A 26,756-nucleotide genomic window follows, 5' to 3' on the forward strand; every position below is an offset into this window, starting at 1 on the left:
GAACATGGATTTTAGAATACACATTTTGAGATGTCATTTGTGTTTTATAGATGGAAAAGTTGGGGCTAATAATGGTGATAAAAGCTGTCCAAATTCATGCATTTACTAATAGAGTTTTGATTTAAATCTTAATATCTCTCTATTTTATTACTTGTCAAATATTTTTAACAATTTACCCTAATTAGTTCAGGAAAGAAAATGCTTATTTTAGAGCTCTATAAGTTCAGTCTGAAGGTAAAAACAGTCTCCCACCTTCTGTCTTCTGAAACCTTCTATCTTATCTTCCCTAACATCTCTGTCTAAATTTATTCTTTTCTATTTTAGAATACAGAAATAAACATATAGTGTTTTCCTTATCTTCCTACCACCAAAACTTCCAACTATGTCCATTTGTTCTCATACTCCTTTAGCTTCCCATCTATATTAATAAAAAATATCATGACTTCTATAAATGCCAGTCTTGCTGTCTCATGAATTTTACTCCTGATGTGACCCTCTATATTGGTGTCATCAGATGTCTTGCTTTCTTCTGGAACTTGCATTTCAGGTTTCAAACATGATCTGGCATCTCTCATCTTACAAAACAAACAACAGAATTAACCAACAAACCAAAGAATAAACATAAGCGCAAACACTGCATAATTGGTTCATCTCTCTGTAATGCAGTTTCTGTATAATATATATTATATATGTATTTCATATATATATATATTTCAGCATATCATCTTCATTTACATAATCCCCATCCACTACATGAGGGCTCTCTTCCCTCAAAGACTGCCCTTGGCAAGGTCACCAATGGATTTTATATTGACTAACCCACACAACAAATACTAATTAATTAAAAGTAAAAAAGTGTTGGTATATGCAACAACATGGCTAAACCTCAAAATAATGGTGATGAGTGAAAAGACTACATTAAAAAAAAGTACATATTCTATGATTCCATTTATATAAAATTCTAGAAATGCAAACTACTCCATAGTCACAGAAAGCAGATCGATTACTGCCTGTGGGTGGTCTGGAGTGGGTGAGATTGATTACAAGTGTGCACAAAGAAACATTTCAGGTTGATTGAAATGTTCATTTTCTTGATTGTGGTGAGTTTCTTGGGTGTATTCCTGTGTCTAAACACATCCAATTATGCACCTTAACTATTCTATATCAATCGGGTCTCAATAAAACTATAAAAAACTAATGTAGATTTTGTGTTCTGTCCCATGTTCAACCTCTGTTCCAATACATAATGTCTTAAATTATGTAGTTGAATTATTTACTTGTACTCTAAACAAATATTCAGTGTATTCTTTGTGTTAAATTGGGGAAGAAAGTAGTATTCACTTTATGCCTCTGTATTTATTATAAACATATTTCATGTTCAAGGAACTAAATATTTAGATGGCACAAAAATGAATAAAATGAAGAATATCTTATCTTGTAACCCCCTTCCCATTCCTACTGCTCACAAGTAAACAATTTTTAGAATTTCTCTTCTTAATAATTAGGATAATTGTCTCATTACTTTTAGTAATATTATATTATTCTATATCCCACATTATACATTATACAATTACAATTATACAGTTATAATTATATATTCTATTTTGTTATATTATATATAATTATGTAATTGCATAAAATTGTAATTATATAATATATATTAAATAACATTGTAATACCTCTAATTTTATATTAAATTTTCTTAAGCCCTCCTTATTTTCTCCTCCCCATGTATGTTGAGAAGTTTCTTTACCTGTGTAACAAACCACTGCAATGGTGCTTTGCTACCGGTATCTATAACGATCTGTGTATAACAGAATTATTAAAAGCTTTATTTATAATTGGAATCATTGAATAAAAAAGCAAAAACAAATAAGCTTAAAAAAGGAACTAAGCCATTGTCTAGAATGCCCTCAGAACATTCAGTACCTCAGTAGCTGTGCTGCCTTTGCACCTGGCTGGCATGACAACAGTGGGTCAGTATACAGGGCAGGTGCACTAACAGCAGTCCAAATTTTCCCCTAAAGCTTGCCCAGGATAAAGCAAGAGAACAGAGGAGAGCATATACTCTGCCAAAGTCAGTGTATTTAAATCTGCATGGAATTATTAACAGCCTGAACCTTTTCCCTGATTTTTGATAGTTGCAGTTTGATCTGGTAACTGCCATTGAGCAAATGCAGAATGCATGTTGAATGCTATAGCACTTTGCTACCAATATTTGTAATGGTTAGTTTTTCCTGTGTAACCAATTATCCCCCACACTCAGTTGGCTCAAAACAACAACCATTTATTTAGCTCATGCTTTTGTAGAGCATAGATTTTCTGGGATGGACTAGCCTAGTTGACACTAGTCTTGGATGGCCTCACTCTAGAGCCTTGTAGTCAGGTGCTTGTCAGCTGGGTCAAAGGCAAGGACTGGGAGCATGTGTCCCTCATCAAATGTCGGGCTATCCTAGTTCATTCACATGGCAACAGGTTTTCAATAGCAATTAAAAAAAAAAAAAAGCTCAAATATGCAATTTGTCCTTTTTCATTTGTCTGTTTTGCATTTGCAACTGTGCTTTTGACCAAAATGCATTATGGAGTTAAGACCAGAGTCAGTGTGAGAGGTTATTATTCATGTATGTAGACATAGGGAAGTGTGAACAAGTTGCAGGGCTTTCATTCAGCTATATAAATACACAGTCACACAAAAGCATCTCACCTTCCCCATTACATTTTGAATTTTTTTTTGTTAATGATATCATTATTTTTCATTCATTTTTAATTACATTTATGACTTATTATAATGTACCTACTAAACCTCTGATTCTTGTTCCATGAACATTAGACATTATTGTTTACCTTTGGTATGTATATGACTAAGTGCAGGCTGGGTTATCCTGCAGTAATCAGGAACATAAAAATCTGTTAATTAAAAAAAAAAAGAGGTTTGCCTTTCATTTATTTATAGCATGAGTTAGCACATGGGGAAAGGTAAGGAGAAGGGCTCTTCTCATGATAGTGTGGGGACAAAAGAATGCAATTTTACCCTGTGCCCAAGAGGGGTGCAAGTACTGAAAGGTTAGTTCTCCAACTAAGCTACTGAGGCATCCCAAATGCTCACATATTCTTAAAAAAAAAAAAAGGTGAAAGTAGTACACTAACATGTACATCTAGGTTGGCTGTGGAGCATTTTGTTTTTGTTTTGTTTTGTTTTCCTTGACTTAAACTTTTATAATTAGTATTTTCTTTTCATTTATTTATTTATTTTTATTTATTTATTTATTTTTAAAAGATTTTATTTATTTATTTGACAGAGACAGCCAGCGAGAGAGGGAACACAAGCAGGGGGAGTGGGAGAGGAAGAAGCAGGCTCCCAGTGGAGGAGCCTGATGTGGGGCTCGATCCCAGAGCACCGGGATCATGCCCTGAGCTGAAGGCAGACCGCTTAACGACTGTGCTACCCAGGTGCCCCTAGTTTTTTATTTTATACTAAATATTTTGCAGTAGATTATCATTAAGCTGTTTGTAAGTTTCATTTGCTCCTTCAATGAGAGGCAAGCTAATTTGGAACTTTCTTTTTCCTCTTTTTTCCATTATGATATGTTAGTCACATACAGTACATCATTAGCTTTTGATGTAGAGTTCCATGATTCATTGTTTGCATATAACACCCAGTGCTCCGTGCAGTCTGTGCCCTCTTTAATACCCTTCACCAGGCTAGCCCATTCCCCCACCCCCCTCCCTTCTAAAAACCTCAGTTGTTTCCCAGAGTCCTTAGTCTCTCATGGTTCATCTCCCACTCTGTTCCCCCCCCTTCATTTTTCCCTTCCTTCTCCTAACGATCTCCCTCCTATTCCTTATGTTCCACAAATAAGTGAAACCGTATGATAATTGTCTTTCTCTGCTTGACTTATTTCACTTAGCATAATCTCCTCCAGTTCCATCCATGTTGATGCAAATGTTGGGTAATCATCATTTCTGATGGCTGAGTAATATTCCATTGTATATATGGAACACATCTTCTTTATCCGTTCATCTGTTGAGGGGCATCTCGGCTCCTTCCACAGTTAGGCTATTGTGGGCATTGCTGCTGTGAACATTGGGGTGCCAATGGCCCTTCTTTTCACTACATCTGTATCTTTGGGGTAAATACCCAGTAGTGCAATTGCTGGGTCAGAGGATAGCTCTATTTTTAAATTTTTGAGTTAATTTGAGTTAATTTGGAACTTTTTGTCATGTTATCTTATTTGTTTTAACCTTTCACTTGGACCCAGAGCTTCAAGGATAGAAATTATCTATTTACCTAATCTATCTTTATAGCTAATACAACATTCCCATGTACCCAATCTTCAAGCAATCACTTAGTTAACAATTATGCAAACATGTGTACAGAGACTATCAAATAATCTTGCTCTGTCAGGGAGATCTATTCACCTATAAAATGTCTTTGGGTGGACAAATTTTTTTTAAAGATTTTATTTATTTATTTGAGAGAGCAGAGCAAGAGAGAGAGCACGCACAAGTGAGGGCAAAGGAGGAGCAGACTCCCCACTGAGCAGGGAGCCCCCGACAAGGGGCTCAGTCCCAGGACTCAGAGATCATGACCTGAGCCTAACGCAGATGCTCAACGAACTGAGCTATCCAGGGGCCCCCAGAGTGGACAAATTCTTGATTTTGGGAATTTTCTTCCTTCCAGTGAACTGATGAGAGAAATTTAGAATGTCTGATAATCTAAGCCAGTTTTCTTCTAACTTTCCATAATTCCCTCTGAAATAATTCTTCTTACTATACATTCCATGGCTTCTTCCTTACCTCCTCTAGATATCTGTCATGTTAAGGAAACAGTGGACTAGATAATTTGAGAGATTTTATTCATTTTTAATAATGCCACTGTGTACTTAATAAAGAAGGAACGTCTTGATTTTCAAATAGCATTCTAGGGTTAAAAGCAATCTTTCTTAGTCAAGGTAAAAGCATTGTGGGATTATGTCTTTCAGTTTCTCATGTTGCTGAAGACTTAAATTTAAATTTTTTTTGTGTAATGCACCACCACCAAACTCTGATCATAGCAGGAATGCTCCATAGCCAACCTAGATGTACATGTTAGTGCACTACTTTACCTTTTTTTTTTTTTTTTTTTAGAATATGTGTGCTTTTGGGATGCCTGGGTGGCTTAGTCAGTTAAGCATCTGTCTTCTGCCCAAGTCATGATCCCAGGGTGCTGGGATGGAGCCCCGCATTGGGCTCCTTGCTCAGGGGGGAGACTGCTTCTCCCTCTGCCTGCTGCTCCCCCTGTTTGTGCTCTCTCTCTCTGACAAATAGATAAATAAAATGTTTTTTAAAAAATATGTGAGCATTCATGGGATGTGTAAAGGTTTTATATTTGATCATAATTGAGTAGAAATATAGCTGCTAGTGTGTACTCATTGCATCCAGAATACATGATAACAGTTTATTTTGAGAAGCAAAAATTAATAGTTTCAAGTAATTTTTCTTACTTGTGTTTATTTATTTAGTTGGAGATAACTAAGATGTGGTACCTTGATAATTTATTTAAAAGTGCATCTTAAAAGTGTTTAATAGTTCCGCCTTCCTCAGAAAACTTGCTTCTTACCAAATTCTGTTATATTTTATTGAACCAATGTTCTGGGTATTACTAAATTTTATTAAATAGGCTGTCTTTTCTTGGTAAATTTTACTGAATTAACATTTGCAGACAAAAGGTAAACAAATCCTAAGTTTGGAGCCTTGTGAATTTTCACACAGTGAAACACAACTACATAATTAGTACCACTCCAAAAATAATAGTCCCTGTACCCAGAAGTCCCCCATGGCCCTCTTCTAGTTAATTCTTCTCCAGGAACCCAATATTGGCATCTAGCATCATATATTAATAAAAGTGTAAAATATTAAATTTGACAAATAAGTTCAGGAATATCTTGGGAAGAGGTTCCTTTAATATAAACAAATTATAATATGGATAACTGGATAAAAAAGGATGAGAAAAAAAGCTGACATAAAGGGCAAGTTGAACTTGAAGAGAACAAAAAACATTATTTCTATTCATTCTCACTGGGAGGTATATGATGTCAAATGACCAAATTACTTTTGAAAAAGTGGTCCATAGGTTAGGTTATAATAAATGCAGTCTCATTTTTACAATGCCATTTATTTCCTCGGGGTAGTGAAAAACAAGGACAATTTTTAGTAAAAATAATAATGCTTTAGGAACAAATCCTTCCTATTCAAGCTGTTAGGGGATACAGATGGCATGGTGCAGATAAACACAATTTTAACCTTGTGCTTTTCAAGGTTTTATCAGCTATTATACTCAGCTATGCTTTGGGGGAGTTCATTCTCTGGGAGCATAATAGCAAAGATTTGCCTCCCTAATATTCTGGCCCGCCTAATAGAGAAATTAGAGCCACCATTAGTCTGGAGAGAGCTTTGCAGAGTGAGTCATTTAATGTCTAAAAGCTGTAAAGCCTTTTGCCCAGATGGATGATGGGTATACGTGTTGGCTAGCTTTCCAAAGTATGACTGATTAAGCTGAAACCTTTACTGAGTGCTTTTCTTTCTATTTTAAATCTCGGCAGGAAGGTCATGCTCATGGATGAGTGTGTCTAAGCTTAGTGATTCAGGCTATGTATGGAGAATGAGCAGTCACAGGGTAAGATTCTCTGTGATGCTCATTCGGCATCTAACTGGATCTGTGCAATCCCGGGCTTCTTTCTGAAAATACCTCCGGTTACTTGAAGATATTTTAGCAAAATGTGTTCATTGTAATACACAGATATGCATCTCTGCTATCGCTTCAGCTGCTGAGGTATAATTTGGGCATCACGTCTTGGCTGGAGACTGTTTCTGCTGCTTCTGGCCTGAGTAAGACTCTCTAACTTTGGAAATCATAGAGACAGGACTCTCAAAGTGACCCACCTGTACTAGAGTACCATTTGTTGAATTTAAAAACTTGGGACTGGCTGCTGCCTTATTCCTTTTACAGTCAGCATTTATCTTCTCACCCTTGAATTCCCTATACTAATGCCTTTTTTATTATTTTGTACTTTTGTGCTCTTCTACTATATTCAGATTTTCCTTGACACCCGGGGCTTATTTTCAAGGTTTTTGGTTGAATGTAAAAGACAATGTGTAAAATGGCTTATAGTAGGTGTTAAAAATTATTTTTTTCTTCATTGTATTTCTTTTCCAATACACCAGTATTTATTGGTTATCTTTTGCATCTATAGGATGCTTTTTTTTTTTTTTTTTTGCATCTGTAAAGGCAAAGATTCTAAGTACTCAACAATTATTGCCATGAATAAACATTGGAGAATCTCCTTGAAGCAGACAGGAAGAATTCACATGATAACATAGGTTGGTGCTGGCTGTCTAAGAATAAAACAAAAATGTAAGACAATTCAGAAATTCTAGCATCAACACGGGATTTAACTTGTGAAACTTTATGATATGTGTATTTTGAATATTTGTTTTCTAGAATTATTCCTGTGACTCATCAAGTCAGAAGGGGCGCTGTTCAAAATCAGTATATCATATTATATCACCAACATTTTATATGTAAAGCATTGATCAAATGTGTATCTGGACACATTTTTCTCTGCTAACCTTGTTCTCCAAAAAATGTTCTCCCTTGATTTTTCAATTACAGACATATGATTGCCCATTCTCAGATGCCCCACTGCATTATAGGAAGTTTTATAGGATGATGGCTAAGAGTGGATAATCCCAAACTGCATTGTCTGGATTTGAATCCCAGTGCTAATATTTACTAGGTTCATGCCTCAGACATTAATAGCCTTACTGATTTAAGATCTTTATCCTTATCTATAAATCAATAATAATGACAATAATATTAAGTGAGAAGAATATTATGAAAATTAAGTAAAATAATTAATGTATCTGTTTTGTTTAGAAAGGTGCTTGACATGTATTAAGCCCTAGAAAGGTATTTTTATGTATACTTCCTAACATTGTGTAGGGCTCCATGGTTTTATTGCTCTCTTTCTGATCTGGGACTGGATCCTGATTTTTTTTTTTAATTTTTTCATTCTTGTTCATCAAATATACTGATCCTACTCTCTGTTAGGCAAAAATTGTTAGAGTACTCATATCTTGTATATCCACACCAAAAAATAATGCCGATAACCATACAAATGTGTTTAAAAAGGTCTTTTACAAGTAAATCTATTCATGAGAATTCACACAACAAAACAAATCAATTTAAGATTGACTTTAAGTTACATGGGCATTTTGATAACACTCACACTCACTATGTGTTTCTGTTAGTAATGCACAGGGAAGGGAACAAAGTATTTGGATATAAACTCTTCTTAACCAAGTTTTAAATTCCTATATCCTTTAAATGATCCTCTTAGATTCAATTAATGATTCAAAAATAATAAAATTGAATGAAAATGTGAATGTTTATCATGAATTTGAAAACTTAAATATTTATATGCTACACTACAAAAAATTCCCACCATAGAAGGAATACTTTTTTTTTTAAGATTTTATTTATTTATTTGATAGAGACAGCCAGCGAGAGAGGGAACACAAGCACAGGGAGTGGGAGAGGAAGAGGCAGGCTCCCAGCAGAGGAGCCCGATGTGCGGCTCTATCCCAGGACTCCGGGATCACGCCCTGAGCCGAAGGCAGACACTTAACGACTGAGCCACCCAGGCGCCCCCATAGAAGGAATACTTGATTGCCATCCCTGATGTGCTTCCGAGCCCCTGCCATTTCCAGTCAAAAATAAGGAAGAGAAAAAGCAAGCAAGGGCAAGGTGCTCTGTCAATAAGATGACGGGAGTCAGACAGGACATTACCAGCTATACTCTATTGGAGCCAACTGAGTCACAAAATTTCATTTTGCTGCTATAGAGTCTGGGACATGTAGTTACCAGCTGCATAACTGTATCTTCAAGCTTAAAGTGAGGTGGAGTGGTGGTGAGTAGAATCTAATGTTTAAAGGAAGGAAGGAAGAAAAGGAAGGAGGGAAGGAAAAAAGAAAATAGGAAGATAGGTATGTGGAGATAACATTCTCCATTACAAATATTTAGATTTACTTGTTATGAGTTTAATCCATATATTTACTGTTATTTGTTACTCAAAGCATTGTATCCTGTTCTCAGTGATACACACATGACAACTCTTTTTTCTAGTGAGGTTTACATGGTTAGAGAAAAGCAACTTTGTGCTACCTTATGACACATCAGTCAGATGAGTGCGGGTTTGAGACCAGTTTATTGTCTGTGAAACCATCGGTATGTCATCTAATCTCACTGCCCTTCAGTTTTCACCTCCATAAAATGAAGGATAGGTTCGATTATTGCCATAGCATGTTTTAAGGTTCTATGACTCTAACCCGCGTCTCTTTGTAAATATACAGTTGAAGATAGTATGACACGAATTCAGTTAAAGCTTTAGATATTTCAAGATATGCAGTTATTTATCGTCATGTATTATAGATAAACATAACTATTTTTCTATGCTCTCCAGTGAAAAGAAATGTCAAAGCAAACTGTGACAGCCTGTATTTATATCAACTCTATTTGGAAACTTTTCTGTTGGTTGTTTCATTACAAATGGAGATCAACTGGGGCGCCTGGGTGACTCAGTTGGTTCAGTGAATGACTCTTGGTTTCAGCTCAGGTCACGATCTCAGGGTGGTGGGATTGAGCCCCGCCCAAGTTGGGCTCTGCACTCAGCACAGAGTCTGACGGAGATTCTTTCTCTCCCTCTCTTGGTCCTCCCCTCGCTCACACACACTGTCTCTCTAAATAAATAAAATCTTTAAAAAAAAAAAAGTGGAGATTAACTGTTAGAACAAAAATGTGTGTTCATTTGGAGCAGAATTACAATTTTTATTACTATTTCCCACATTCTCTGCCTCATGGTCTCTAAAAGTCATATTGTTTATCATTTTAGTTAGGCAAGCACATATAAGGGTACCTCACACATTCTGTCTTGGTTTTCTCTTCCCTTACATTTCTCTCATTGCCCTACTGGGACAGTCTTATACTGACTTACAGTGTATTTTCATTCAAATAGTTGAAATGTATTTATGAACTATGGCTTATGTTTCCATTTTCAATACCTTTTAATTTCAAATGGAATTTTAACATATAGACAATCAACTAAGGTGATTTTTTTATATATAATCAAATAAGGTCTAAAATTACATAGATTTTTAATACTTACCTAGGAAACAAAAATGGAGTAATCAAAAATCAAAAAACTGAATCCATCCACTTTGATGACCTCAAGTGATATTTGTCATTTTAACAGAAACACAACTCTATTCTGGGTTGCTCTTTAGTATTTTTGTGAAATGGGTCAGGTTCTTTGAAAATATATAGTGTTTGAAATATTAATAAAATGTGTTTCATTTTTCAAAAGCACCTTGAGTGCATGTTGTCATTTTTTTTCTGTGTGAGGCATCAAATCATCAAGTGGGATTTTATTTATCATCTAATCATAATATTCATCTTAGTGAAAATGGGTAGTCAATGCTCAATTTAACATGGCTTTGCAGCTGATCTCTCATAAGAGTATTATGGTATACTAATTCTTTCTAAACCTAATATTTATTTTTAGAGATTATTCATTAGTAACTCTAGAGAATGTAACCTTCCTTTGGCAAAGTGTCATGACTGAAAGAATATCACAAATGAGAAGTCTATTGAATGTGCATTGTTTTCCCTTTCTGCCTTCTACCTCATTCTTCAGCACATGAAATCATTAAAACATCATTTACTTTTCCCAATTCAAATGCAAATTGTATGTTGGACATATGGTATGATAGCAAATTTGGCAGTTAGCACAGAGATGGAGTGCTACGGATTTCAGCTTAAGTGCCTGAAATTTGTGTGGAAGGTCAAATGGTATTATATTAGGTTTTCTCAAAACAAGTGGATAGTACTGACTGATTAGCAAAATCTAATCAGGGATGCGTCTAGAAAAGAAAAATAAATAAAGGTTATAAAAATGTTTTCTTCCTTCTTCATAAGACTGGAAAACGTTTCTTCATATTTAAAATGCAAATAGTTTTACTTTTTTAACTGCTATTTTGGGTTTTACAACTGCTTATAGCAAACTAAATTTTTTTTTGTTAGAAAAAGGTATTTCCTATATTAACAAATTGAAGGGTGGGTAGATATTTAAAGTAATTTTGAATAAATTAGCTTTAAAATAAATAATGACCTAAAAAATCTTTCTTATATACTAAGTAATGTTAAGCTTTTTTAAGCTGGAAAGTTAGTAAATCAGAGTTGAACTGAGTATTTTGCAAATAATAATTTAGTATAATCTTTTCCATTTCATATTATATTATAAGGGATAGCCACTTAAACTATTTTAAAACTCTCTAGAAATCTAATATAATCACTATGAAATGTAATTTAAAAATTTAAAAACTAAATGAATATTTTAATGGCTTCAAAATTTATTAATTTAAAATAGTAACTATAGTAATAAGAGCAAGAAAGTTATATAGACACACTTTCTCATGATCTAGAATAAGAATTCCCTATGGCTCATATCCTCCATGGTGTGGTATGATATAAAGATTTCGGGCAAATATGTTTGTATTTGGAAAAATCTTCTACTTCTACTTATTTTCAGTTCTGTTAAATTTGCCAGCTAAATAATGCTTCACAAACTTACAACTTAAGTTAAAATTAGTTAAAAAATAAGTGCACAGGTGTTCATATCTTTATCTGACAAGGGGGTTTTATAGTAACTCAGCTCCCAAACTATCCTTTTCCTAGCACATCACTACCCCACTTCTTACTCACAGGTCACGTATTGAATTGCCACCTGTAATGGGTTGAATTGTAGGCCTCCCAAGTTCATATGTTTAAGTTCTAACCCCAGTACCTCAAAATATAAACTTACTTGGAAATAGGTCATTGCAGATGCAATTAGTTAAGATGAGGTCAGTAGGATGGATCCTAATCTAATATGACTAAGGTCCTTTAAAAGGGGAAATTAAGACAGAGACAGGCACATATGGAGGGAATGTGATGTGAAAAGACACAGTAAGGATGGCCATCTACAAACCAAGAGGAGAGGTCAGGAAAAGATCCTTTTGTCATAACTGTCTAAAGAACCCAAACCTGATGATACCTTGATCTTGGACTTGTAGCCTCCAGAATTGTGAGATGGTAAATTTCTATCTTTTAAGCCACCCAGTCTCTGGTACTTTGTAATGGCAGCCCTAGTGGATGAATGCACCATGTTTTTGTAACTTCCAAACCATGTAATCTCAATGAGCTATTTAAGTTGTCTCAACCATTGAATATATTTATTTTCTTCAATGGAATATAATCAGCTTCTACTCCATCCCTCCACTTCCCCTCTCACTCTTCTTGGCTTTTCCCTATTTTTATAAAGCATAATTTCTTGATGTTTGAAACACATTCTAAATAACTCAGGGTTTGATCTCAGTTTCTTTGTGATTATTTCATTGTGCAGTTAGCCTCACCTCTGCTAGGATTTAAAAGCCAAATAAAATATATTCATTATTACTAGCCAAATATTTATTTCTAGAAGGTGACTAAAACTAAGGAGTTTCCCAGAAAGTGAGATTTTTCAGTGCTAATATCAGGAAAAGTCTGCAGGGAACCAGGGTGAAATGGCACCCTACATTTGTCAAGATAAAAAGATGGAGGGAGGGACTTGAGAAGAGTGTTTCTGAGATTATGGGTGGTCTCTGGAAATGGTAATACAAAATCAGACCTTGAGTGGCCAGTATACCTGAGAGAATGCTGTGTGGGGTGTATGTGAGAACTGAGCTTTATGCTGGATGGTCTTCCTCTCAAAGCAGTTACTGAATTGAATAGTTGTAAAGAGAAGGAAAAAATAAAAACTAGTGAAAAGTAGAGTGGGAATTTTGCCTGTATTATGCTGAGGAGAGAACAATTAGAGGTTCTTTTAGGGGGATAAACCCAAAAGAATACATTAGTTTGTCAGTTCAAAAACCTAGAGTAATGCATCTTATGGGCAGAATGACGTAAACACAACCTTACTCAAACTTCAAATTATCATACCTTTAACTCAAACCCCAATTAGAATATGGTAATCAGACCCCACTCTTTATCTGACAAAAAGGTGATAGCCCTCGAGCAAATGTGACATCTAATAAAAATGTTTTGAACACAACGTATGGCGTATGACTTACAGTCAGTAGCATACCAAGAGATATAAGTCGAAATAAATTACTTGATTATCTTCAAGAAGACAAAATAGAGAAAAAGGGGAAGAGAGGAAACATGATACAGATAGAGTTAAAGGAAAACATAGTTAAGCTGGAGGATTAAGGTTTAATCTAATTAATACAAATGGACTAATTGCTCAGATTAAAAGACAACTTTCAGATTGCACACACACAAATCATGCATATGCTGTTTAGAAGAGACACAGTGTAGAAATAAGGACACAGAAATGATGAAAGCAATGGGTAGAAATAGTTATAACATGAAAGCAAATTCAACAAAGATTGATGTAGTATTCAGATGTTTGCTAAGCATAACTTAAGGAAAGGAGAATTGCTATATATGCAAACAAAATAAAAAATTTAATAAAGAAGTTTATTTTGAATTATTGAGTGCTTTCTCTGTGGGCTTGGGATTCAGAGAGAGATGCTCACTATCATCATTTCTATTGAACATGGTACTGGAAGTCCTGGCCAATAATGTAAGTCAAAAAAATAAAATGTATAGGTGTGCCTGGGTGGCTCAGTTGTTTAAGCATTCAACTCTTTTTTTTTTTTTTAAGATTTTATTTATTTATTTGACAGAGAGACAGCCAGTGAGAGAGGGAACACAAGCAGGGGGAGTGGGAGAGGAAGAAGCAGGCTCCCAGCTGAGGAGCCCGATGTGGGGCTCGATCCCAGAATGCCAGGATCATGCCCTGAGCCAAAGGCAGATGCTTAACGACTGAGCCACCCAGGCACCCCAATCATTCAACTCTTGATTTTGGCTCAGGTCATGATCTTACAGTGGTGAGATGGAGCCCAAGTCCCAAGTGGGGCTCCATGCTGGGTGTGAGCCTGGTTCAGATTCTCTCTCTACCTCTCCCTCTACTCCTCCCCACTTTCTCCCTCTTAAAAAAAATCCATATATATATATATATATATATATATATATATATATATATATATATATATGGATTGGAAAAGAAGGAATATGCTTGTCATAATTAGAAGACAATGTTCAAATCACTCTTATTAGAAGGAGGCTGAAGATTTCTTTTTCTTTTCCTTTTTTGATTGTTGAGTCACACAATTTTCATTTCTTTCTTTTTCAGCTTTATTGAGATATAACTGACAAATAAGGTTGTAGGACATTTAATGTCTACAACATGATGATTTCATATACATACACCTTGTGGAAGGATTTCCCCATCAGGTTAATTTACATCCATTACCTCATAAATTGCCTTTTTTTCCTTTTTGATGAGAACATTTAAGTTCTACTCTCTTAGCAAATTTCAGTTATACAATATAGTGTTATCAGCTATAGTCACCATGTTTTACATTAGATCCTCATACCTCATTCATCTTATAACTGAAAGCTTGTAGCCTTTATCACCCTCTCCCTAACTCCCATCCTCACCCTTAGTCCCTGGCAATTGTTTTTCTATTATCTATTTCTGTGTCTTTGGCTTTATTTTGTTTATTCATTTGTTTGTTTCTCTTGTTTTGTTTTTAGATTCCACATATAAATGATATTATGCAGTAATTTATCTTTCTGCCTAGCTTCATTCACTTAGTATAATACCTTCTAGGTTCATCCATATTGTCCCAAATGACAGGATGTCATACTTTTTTTTTAGCTGAATATTACTCCATTGTGTGTAGGTATGTGTATCATATTTTCTTGATCCATTTATCAGTTGACAGACACTTAGGTTGTTTCCATACCTTGGCTGTTGTGAATAACATACAAAGATTCTGTGTCAAGTAAATTCCCATTAAATTTACTTTCGTTCAGTATCGCAAGAAAGCTTGTGAGCATTTAAGTAACATATCAGAAATGTCTAATCAAGACCAATGTAATTTGAGTATTTATATCCCTAACCCCTCAAGCCTTTGGAAAAGGCTGTCCTGATAGATGTAATTTACACACTTGAGCTTCCTTTGTATGCACATGAGCTCTGATAGCTTGAGGGCAATCCTCTGACAAAGAGTTGCAGGAAGTGTCATTATATTAGGAGTTGGTGTGCATTAAAGAATAAAAAGAATCAATTTTATGTAAAGAGAAGACATGACGTTTTTTTTAATTTAATTAGGTATTACCAAATTACTTTCAATTTGTCTATATAGGGTTTATACACTTTTTTGGGAAGTTAGATTTATTCTTTTGTGTTTGACATTTTCTGGTGTATTAAAAATAGTAAACTATTTAAATTTTTAAATTTTGTATGTTTACTTTCCTTCTATCAAATTTGGTAAATTTAAGTCACATGTATCATTTATGTATTATTTTAGATTCTTAAGATAACCTGTGTCCAAAATGAAGCTACAATAGGGAAACAAAACAAAACACTAGGCAGCTGTGATAGAAAAAATACTATGCTAAGTTGCTATGATTTTAGAAGTAAGTCCCTATCTTTCTTCCTCAATTTATTATTCCATACCACCTCTTAGGTAATGTATACACGGTCTTGTCTTCTCTTCCCACTTGAATATCTAACATTTGTTTCATACCTCTAATTTGCTGTCCCCCCAACCTCATAGCATTAAAATATATCTGTATAAGAATGTATTATCTAAGATAATAGCCCATGAAGATTCATGGATTATTCTTTCAGAAATTTCCTGTGAAGTTACTATCTTAATCCTAGTGAATGATTCAGATAGTGGGAATGGCTCTTTCTGGGTAGGATGGTGGGAAAATTTTGGTTGAGGGGACTTATTTGAGTTTTCTCTGATTGTACCTCTTTAACCACCAATTGTTCATCCTTTGCTTCCAGCTAGATATCATAAAAACCTTATCTTTTAATTTCTATGCTATACCAAATAGAACATCTACTTAAATTTGGCATAGAAGTTGCTGTCAGTCAGTTGTATCAGGGAGTTTTAAGCATCTTTTACTGATGCCAATATTTTAGAACAACATGGAAATCTAAAACCACTAGAGCTTATGTGTATAGAATTTTAAAAATAGCTCTTTCCGGTTAGTATAAATGAGTGAACATTATGCAGTACATAACCATAAAAGCCTTCACTCAAATCCTCAGAATGGAGACAAAAGACGAAATAGTGAACACTCATAAGGCCTGTCTGCTATTGTTAACAATTACCTGGTCTTCTCATGAATCTTTATACTTTCTCACTCTGTCTTCATTGTCTTAACTGTGGCTTGACATTTCCTGATAAGAAAACTTACGGGATACAAACAGTTTACTAAATTTCACTGGCTCCTTAGCTGAGCTTTTACAATAAAATGAAAGAATGACTTTTTCATAAATTATTTTAACCATTGTCACTTATAGGTGATGTCTTACTATAGCTTTATAAGCCTAATTTTAAGAAGTAAAGAATAAAAATTTAAAATAAATATTACATATATTATATAATTATGTTTTTCATTGACATTCAAAAGAAAGAATGAACCAAGTATTTTAGAGTAGTGTGCTATTTCATTGTGTGCAGCTAGGGATACAGATTAGTTTTTATAACTGTTCTTAAAGGTATAGTGATATAAATTAATTTTTTCTGGAACATCTACAGGAAAAAATATTATCTTGTTCAGGAAGATAATGTGATAGTCCATGAATATATAAAAAAGCCAGGGTCTGGGAAAGGAGGGTACAACAGAGAAAAGCCTAAATTTCTTTGAAATCAAAAAGAGGAAAAAGAGAGAGAAAAATTAAAAAGGACTCAAAAAGATGAGGAGAGTATGAGGTTCTTTGATGTGATAAGAACAAGGAAGTAAAAACTTCATAATGGTAGAATGACAGAATAAATTTCTTAGATAGGGAGACTTATGATTAACATTACTACATTTTCTGTGCTATAATTACTTTGCTCAACCTTCAGTGAAGTCCGATAAATATAGAGAGACTTTGCGTGAGAATGTGTAAAAGAATGTGGATGTGTGTGAGCTCATATATGCATGTGGGACTATCTGTGCATGTATTAAATAAATAGGTTACGTGACTCCTTCGCTTATATCCCTTTAGGAAGAAAAAAACTACAAAAAGGTGACTAATACATTCAAGTAAATTAACAAAAGCATGAACTTTAAGATTATCAATGAGCTTAGAGGTCACCAAGTAGCATAAGACCCTGAGATTTTGCAGGAGTCTTAGGATGCTATATGACTATTTACTAGCAAAAAAATGGAAACCTCAGCCAATTTTATCAAGATCTTAATGGACATAGTGACTTTAGTTGACATACAAGTGTTTGATTAACGCCCTCAACAATTTACTTGGTTTGTTTTGTTTTTCTGTTCATAGTTAATTGATGTTGAATCTCTTAAAACTATCAAAGGAAGTTTGACATGCATATAAATGAGAAAGCCTTTCATATATGAAAACAAATTTGTCTATTAAAAGCAATTTTATCTGAATGTCCTTGAGGTGATAGACCGTTATAGGTGTAGGGTATCTCCAGATGCTGTAACAAATAAACCTTAAGATCTCTGTTATTAATGCAATTAAAGTTTGCTTCTTCCTTACATAAGGTCCAGTCACTGCATGTGGTGAATATGGCAGTGATGGTCATGGTGGTGTGTTGTTTTGCACAGTTGTTCAGAACCCCGGGCTAACTGAGGCTTTGCTATCTTCAGTGTTTGGCTCCAGAATTAACGGGTGTCCATCTGGTAGAGAGAATCATTAGTGAAACTTTCTTATTGGAGGGTCTGACTCTGTGTCCACTCATCTTTTATCAGTTAGAACTCCATCATAGGCTGCATCTAACTGTGAAGAGGCTAAAAAGTTTAATCTAGTTTAGTGTTCAGGACAAAGAGAAGACAGATGTGGTACAAAGATAGCGTTTCTCAGCAGCTGTAGTTTACCCTGTGGTCTCCAAAAAACTGCTTCACTTCTTTCAAACTTAAGACTACACCCCCTCCGTAAAAGAGATGGTCCAGTGTCCCAACAGCTCATTGTTATTTATGGAGGGAGAGAGAAAGGATAATTTTCATATACTATTTACATTATAGAGCTTTTTTAAAAAATGTACACAATCAAGACAATTCACCAGAGAAGATATGCAAATGGTAAATAAGCATTGGAAAAAATGCTCAACATCATAGGTATTAGAGAATTATAAATTAAAACAACAGTGAAGTACAATTACACACTTAATTCAAATGGCTAAAATCCAAGACACTGACGCACCAAATTCTGAGGAGGATGTGCAACAACAGAACTCTTGCTGGTGAGAATACAAAATGCTAGTTACTTTGGAAGGTACTTGAGCAGTTGATGGGGTTTGGCTGACATTTGCAGAAGAGAGGGACGTTAATGTGACCTATTGGATGGGGCGCTGCAGTCCACCTCAATGTATTGTTACTTGAACATATGAATTTAGAGTTGAAGTAGATGTGTTATGTGCTTGTATTTCTCCATTTCTTAAGTTTCGAATGGATTTTCATGATTGGGAGGAGCTACCTACAAAACATGCTAGTTCCTTCGGAGTCCCATTACTTCAAGGTCTCCTGTGACTTATAAATCTCTGTACTGAGATGCCATGGATGTTCAGTATTGGTGTAAGTTATGAGAAAGCAAAAGTGGACATTGTTGCTCCATTCGGTTGACACGACTCAAGTCTTTCATCATAGCTCAGCCTATGATACCCCTTGATGAAGTTTATTATGTTTTTACTGATTCTTGAGCTTTTGCCAGTGGCCTAGCTGTTTGCTTTGCTGCTTGGAAAACTATAGACTGGCAGATTAAATATGCTTCTCTTTGGGACAGTAAACTCTGAGAAACAGATTGAATTAATTTAGTCTCTTCTTACGTTGGTCTAGTTCATCAGAGTGGCCAAGAGAGTGGCATGCTAATGAGGGAATTAGCTAGAAGCCAGAATGTGGGGCTGGCTTAGAATTGTGAGATGAATATTCAGAACCACTCTGAAGTTACTGTTTGTTCCCCCCACATTAATATTTTTTAAAAAGCCATAATAGTCTATATTATAGTCCTCATAAACTGGTTTCAGATATCAAGTTTTCTAGGAGATCCCATCAATTGCTTGTCTTAACATAAAACATTGCCAAATACTCCTCATGTAGCAAGTTTAGTTATTCTGGCAGTGAGAGCAAGAAACTGGATTTCAATGTCATAATATTAATGAATTTAGACAACATCATACTGATTGCTGCTCCTTTTTAAATGCCTATGAATGATATCATTACAATCTCTTATATAGTCTCTGCTCCAGTCAAGATGTAGTAAGCAGATTTGAACCTAAATCTCCCACTGAGAACATTCAAAATCTTCACAGAGAATGCACGGAGCAGCTACCTGAAGACTCTGAAAAATAAATGGTAGCAAATGGATTGTGAAAGGAAGGCATAAACCCCAAGTACCACTGAATTAGTGGTAAATTTCCTTCAGTATCTGGATTGTGAAAGGAAAGCATAAACCCCAAGTGCCACTGAATTAGTGGTAAATTTCCTCCAGTATCTCCTATCTTGGATTACAATAGAACCTAAAACCTGGAGCTTCACACTGCGTGCATGCAGGAAGTGCTCAATGAGAACTCTGTTCCTCATGCAAGTGGGAATGGTGGCCCTTAGATGAGGCAGAAATTCTTGTTTTTCTGTTCTCTCTTCCCCAGCTGCTAGAGAATCCTGTGGCTGTCGTGGTAGAGATAGCAATGGTGTCTGAGTGGAGGGTATTTCTCTGGACAGAAGAAAGAGCACAGGGAAAGTTCTACAGGGTTTTTGTTTTGTTTTGTTTTGTTTTCTCTTCTCATCTTCTTGCTGCTTGGTTGCAGAACAGAAATGCCAGGGGATGGGGCAGAGTAGGGAAACCAAAGCCTTGAAATTCTGTCTAACACACCAGGAAGGATGGCATCTGGGAAAGTGTTGGGAAGGTCATGGAGAAAAGGAAACTCAAAAAAAGGTAACTTCTTAAAAGTTGTGTGTGTACTCCTGGGCTCACACCTGAGTTTCGTTTATGTGCATCTGAGCAAAGGATGTGAAAACACAGTTAATGATGCAGATCACCTTTAAAGCCCCATACTAACCACTGGGTGGTATACACACTAGACAGATAATGAATAGCATTGAAAGGACTTGAAAACTGAACTGACATTGGAGCCATAGACCACAGAAGGTGGTAGAAGCTATGGCCTGAACCTAACTGGGTCAGTTGCATGCTAAAACAAACAAAGATTCCTCATGTGATTGATTCATAGAAGACTCAGAGACAAAACAAAATATTTGAAATGTCAAAATGCAATCCAATAATAGTCAACATATGAAAAAGATAAAACAATCACAACAATTTTCAAAGGAAAAATAATCAAGTACTCTCTTTGAGGTGACACAGATTTTGGAATCATTAGCCAAAGACTTTAAAGTCATCATTATGACTATGTTCGAAGAAATGAGTGAATACACTTGAAACCAATAAAGATAGAACTTCTCACAGATAAATGGGATGCATAAAAGAGAATCAAATATAAACTTCAGAACCAAAATTATGTAAAATAAAATAATTTTAAAAATCCATGAGAAGAGCTCAAGAACATAATGGATATAACAGAAGAAAATCAAGGAATTTGAAGATGTATCAATACAAATTATCAAATATGAACAAGAAAAAAAGAAAACAGTAGCAGATCAGCAGAAAAACAGAAAAACAGTAGTGGGTCTAACCTTGGTGTCAATGGAATCCCAGGGGAGAAGAAAATGTGAAAAATAAATATTTGAAGAAACAGGCTGAAAACATCCCAAATTTGGCACGAGACATAAATTTAAATGCTAAAGGAGATCAGCAACTTCAAATAGGATAAAGTAAAAGAAATCCACATTCAGACATTTTGTACTTAAACTTTTGAAAACTAAATGTGTGCCACAGATCTCTTTTAATTCCCACTATTTGCTTAACGGAGTCATAAGAGATGTGCCTATTATTTCTTCAGCTTATTGTATTAAGGTACATCAGCAAACATACTAAATTAAAATTAATATTCAAAGAATATAGACAGTCTTTCATAACAGAACAATTGTATCTAACAGAACAATAGTCAACTGGGAAATTTTTACGATCCTACATTGGGTTTAACATGTAAACCCTACAAACTGAAGATAAAGAGACGTGAATTAATAAAAGAATGTGTTAAAAAAGGTAGGGGAGGCTTAGGGATTTTTAGTAGACAGGAAATTCAGTAATTAAAAAAAATTAATCTATTTTGCTCTATTGTTTTAGATAACCCTACAGTATTGTTCAGTTATGGCTCATGTATTAAATATTCTTGATAGAAAAGAGGTTCCATTCACATGATTCAACTGAGGAGATTTTAATGAAGTTAGAATTTACATTGGTGTTAGGGTTAAGGAACCAATAGAACTTCCTGGAGACTAACAGTAGCATGCAAGAAGGTAATACCATTCCAAGGACTGAAGAAGCAAAGAGATGAATGATTTTATAGAACCCAGAGAGAGAGCTGGAGCCATGTAGGACAGGTCACCTGTGAAGTGCTGTAACTGTGAAAGAAACAGTCCTGACAGATGTTTGGAATTTGATCATGAGAGGAACCAGGACAAAATATCTCATTCTTTTCCTCCCCCTGCCCTCTCACCTTTCATGGACCAAAGAAAAGAGAGGGTTCACTGAAAAAGTAACCTGGATGATGCGGTCAATTACGGTCAGCCTCAGATGACACATAGCACATCAGAAAAATGAGAGACTAAATCCAGAAGCACATATAGAAAAAAAATTATTAGTGAAACCATACTTTCAGGATGATACGGTAATACTGAAATGCATGCAACCTTTAAAGCAGATCAGTTTTGATAAGAAGTGGTAGAACCCCAGAAAAGTTACCCTGTGGGGGAAGACAGGAAGGAAGAAGGATCAGGTACGGTAGATTTGGATGAGAGTGATGCACTCACAGGATGATTTTTAAAGAAAAACTTGTGACTGAAAAGTTACTCAGTTGATGTAGTAGCCAATGGGGTAGCAAAATCAGTGTGATCAGGTATTCCTCACAACTTGGGAGGTACCATCAGGAATGACAGTGGACAGTTGCAGCCATGGCAGACCCAGGGTGAGTAGAAAGCAGATCTTTAATTATAGTTTGATATTAGATATTAAAGCACAAACTTGGGTGTAGAGATAAGATTATAAATCCCAAGGAAATTTGTTGACAGAAATAGGATATAAGGTACCATTCTGGGACTGTGGCCAAGTTTGGACCAGAACTCTACATCTAGTGGGACACTGGTAGCAGGCAAGGTAATTAATCAAAAACAAGGTGATAGAAAATTATGCAGAGGGGCCCCTGGGTGCCTCAGTTGGTTAAGTGTCTGCCTTTGGCTCAGGTCATGATCCGAGGGTACTGGGATGGAGCCCGACATCGGGCTCTCTGCTCAGCAGGGAGCCTGCTTCTCCCTCTCCCTCTGCCTGTAGCTCCCCCTGCTTGTGCTCTCCCTCTGTCAAATAAATAAATAAATAAATAAAATCTTAAAAAAAAAAAGAAAGTTAAGCAGAATTCCAATTCTACTTTTTTTACCAAAATAGAGAATATTGAGATTTATTAATAAACACTGAGACCCAGAAGTCACCTGGGATGGAGCTGGAGGAGTAAAGATTATTGGATTTAAAAAACACTGAGATTATGTCAACTAACAAACTTTTCTGATATTTTAACCAGTCATTTTTTAAATTTATTTTTATTTTTTGTTTATTAATTTTTTTATGTTCAGTTAGCCACTGTATATCACATCATTAGTTTTTGATGTCGTGTTCAATGATTCATTAGTTGCATATAGTACCCAGTGTCCTCCCTAATACCCATCACCTGGCTACCCCATCTCCCCACACCCCTCCCCTCTGAAACCCTGTTTGTTTCCTGGAGTCCATAGTCTCTTGTGGTTCTTCTCCCTCTCTGATTTCTCCTCCTTCAGTTTTTCCCTCCCTTCCCTTATGGTCCTCCGTGCTATTCCTTATGTTCCACATATGAGTGAAACCATATGATAATTGTCTTTCTCTGCTTAACTTATTTCACTTAGCATAATCCCCTCCAGTTCCATCCATGTTGATGTGGTACATATAACCAATATTTTTGATCAAGAAAGGAGAAGGGTTACAAATAAAGCTAAAGGAAAGGTTTCTGTGGTAATAGGTCATTGCATCACTATGAGAGGATAGGTCAAAGATAATAATAATTGCTATGTTTATAATAAAGGAATCTATATTTACCTGCCTATATCTATGTAATATAATGCTATGTATAATACAACATATAGTTCTCTTTATATATCATTGCTGGAATTATCAAGAAATTGAACATTGTCTTATGTGAAGTGTTGTTTTTCCCGTTAAACGCCATTAATTCAAAAACTTCTTTCACGTAGTAAAAGACTCCCTTTTTATTAATATAGTTTTATATTTGTTTCCTCCGCTGTTTTGATGCTTCCTTAGTAATTAAGAGAGAGCCAGCCAGACAGAGAAGATGCAGAGAAAGAGAGAGAAAAGAAAGTTAAATACTTAATGTCAGTTGTTTAATACCACTTCCTGGCACACACCCTTTGATAAATATCTCTCTCAAATATGGGCTAGACCTAGTGACTAGCTTCTAACAAACGGAATATTGAACATAAGTGATGGGATATCACTTATGAGATTAGGTTAAAACAGGACTGTAGTTCTCATCCTCCTTACCCCATTGTTTTCTGGCTGCTTCATTTGCTCAAAGGGAATCAAGTTCCTATGCTGTTAAGTGCCCCGTAGAGAGGCCCATTTAGTGAGCAATTAAAGTCTTTAGTCAGCAGTCAGGGAAGAGCAGAGGAGGCCCTTAGTCCAACATCTCATGAGGAACTGAATGCTGCCCCATGAAAGAGCTGCGAAGTGAATCCTTCCGCAGAGGAGCCTTTCAATAAAACTGAAGCCCCGGGCCTTCTTGATTGCCGCCCTTTCAAAGAACTTGATACAGGGGCACCCAACTAAACTATACCTAAGTTCCTGACCCATGAAAATGTGAGATAATAAATATTTATTGTTTTAAACCTCTATGTTTTGGGGGCAATTTGTATAATGCAATAAATAACTAATACATCAAAGATATGGTACATAAATGGAATTATGTGTTCATGAAGTAAATACCACAGTTGTTTATGTCAGACATTAGAGTATACTTTTTTTCAATACAGATAACTGTAATTCATCTGGGAACCAGCACTGTTGAATTTATCCTGTCATATCTATTCTGTTTCTTGTTCCTATGACTTAGAATGTGTATGTCAAAAAGCCTAATGAAACATGAGAATTGTGACATCAACAGTGTACAATGTTCATCCATTCACATTTTCCACCTAAACTTTATTTTTCTCAAGAAATTTGGATGATTGCCCTTTCAGGTAGATAAGTACTAAGGAGTTCTATAAATACATTCATACATATATTCATATATGAATAAATCATAAAGATACATTAGAAAAAAATAAGAAAATATAGATTTATATATTTTGTTGTATGTTTTTAAATATAATCAGTAACTATATAAAATGAGATACTTGTCTTGAAATTTTGTTTCCTTGGAATGGGTATACTTATCTTAAAAATATTGTCTTGTTTTATTTTGTGATGAATACTTTAAAGATTTGATTTCTTAACAACTTCCAAATATACAATACAGTATTATTACATTCCCAAGATTTATTTATTTATTTATTTACATTATTACATTCCCAATATTTATTTATTTTATAAATGAAAGTTTGTAGTTTTTAACTGTCTTCTCCCATTTTGCCCACCCCCCACCGTCTGCCTCTGGCAACCACCCATCTGTTCTCCATATCTATGAGTTCAGAGTTTGTTGTTTGATTGGTTTTGGTTTTTAGATTTTACATGTAAGTGATATCATATGGTATTTGTCTTTGTCTGTCTGACCTTATTTTCCTTTGCATAATGCCCTCACGTTTCATCCATGTTGTTGCAAATAGCCAGATTTCCTTTTTCCTTTTTTTAATGGCTGAATAATATTCTTGTGTGTGTCTCTGTGTGTGTGTTATGTGTGTATTACATTTTCTTTAGCCATTCATCCATTGATGGATACTTAGGTTGCTTGCATGTTTTGGCTATTGCAACTAATGCTGCAGTGAACATGGGAGTGCAGATATATTTTCAAGTTAGTGTTTTAGCTTTCTTTGGATAAATACCCAGAAGCACACTTGGGCTGCTTCCATAGCTTGGTTATTGTAAATAATGCTGCAATAAACACAGGGTGCATATATGCCTTTGAATTAATGTTTTCATGTTCTTTGTGTAAATACCCAGTAGTGTGATTACTGAATCATAGGATAGTTCTATTTTTAATTTTTTGAGGAACCTTCATGCTGTTTTCCATAATGGCTATACCGATTTATATTCCCACCAACAGTGCACCAGAATTCCCTTTTCTCACACTGTCAAACATTGCTATTTCTTATCTTTTGATAACAGTCATTCTAACAGGTGTGAGCTTGATTTGCGTTTTCCTCATGAGGAGTAATGTTGAGCACATGTATCTGTTAGCCATCTTGTATGTCTTCTTTGGAGATAATGTTTATTTATATCCTCTGCCCATTTTTTAGTTGGATTGTTTGGGTTTTGTTTTGCTAGAGTTATGAGTTCAACCTCTTAGCAAATGTATGATATGAAAATATTTTCTTTTGTTCAGTAGGTTGGCTTTTCATTTTGTTGATGGTTTCCTTTGCTGTGCAGAAGCTTTTTGATGGAATCCCACTTGTTTATTTTTGCTTTTGTTGCCTTTGCTTTTGTTGCCAAATCATGTCTTACATTTAGGTGTTTAATTTATTTTGAGTTAATTTTTGTGTATGGTATAAGATAGTGGTGCAGTTTCATTCTTTTGCATTTGGCTATGCATTTTCCCAATGCCATTTAGTGAAGACTCTTCTTTCCCACTTTGTATATTTTTGGCTCCTTTGTCATAAATTAATTGACCACATATGTGTGGGTTTATTTCTGGGCTCTCTATTCTGTTTCATTGATCTATGTGTCTATTTTTATGCCAATACTATGATTTTTTGATTATCATAGCTTTGTAATATAGTTTGAAATCAGGAAGTGTGATGCCTCCAGATTTTTCTTTTTCAAGATTACTTTGGTTATTTGGTTCCTTTTTAATTTTAGAATGGTTTGTTCTTGTTCTGTGAAAAATGCCATCAAGTCAGCATCCACCTAAAAAAAAATAAGTATCTTAAAATTATTGTTTTAACTGGGATGGGCATATTTATCTTAATAATATGAATTTAATTAAATGGTAGATGAACTGGGAAAGCATTAATAAGATAATAGTATATGGAAATGGGGGAGTGTGATCAACACACTAGTATTTTATTATGCCCCTACATTTTTAAATTAAATATATTTAACCTTAACCACAAAATGGAAAAGTCAAACAACAACAACAAACCACATAATATTAAAAAAAGAAAAGTCAAACAACAACAACAAACCACATAATATTAAAAAGAAAAAACAAAACAACAACAAACCACATAATATTAAAAAGAGAAGAGTCAAACAACAACAAACCACATAATATTAAAAAGAAAAAACAAAACAACA

Source organism: Ursus americanus, chromosome 4, assembly GCF_024610735.1.
Source record: "Ursus americanus isolate L20-20 chromosome 4, mUrsAme1.1.p, whole genome shotgun sequence".
In the NCBI taxonomy this organism is placed as follows: domain Eukaryota; kingdom Metazoa; phylum Chordata; class Mammalia; order Carnivora; family Ursidae; genus Ursus; species Ursus americanus.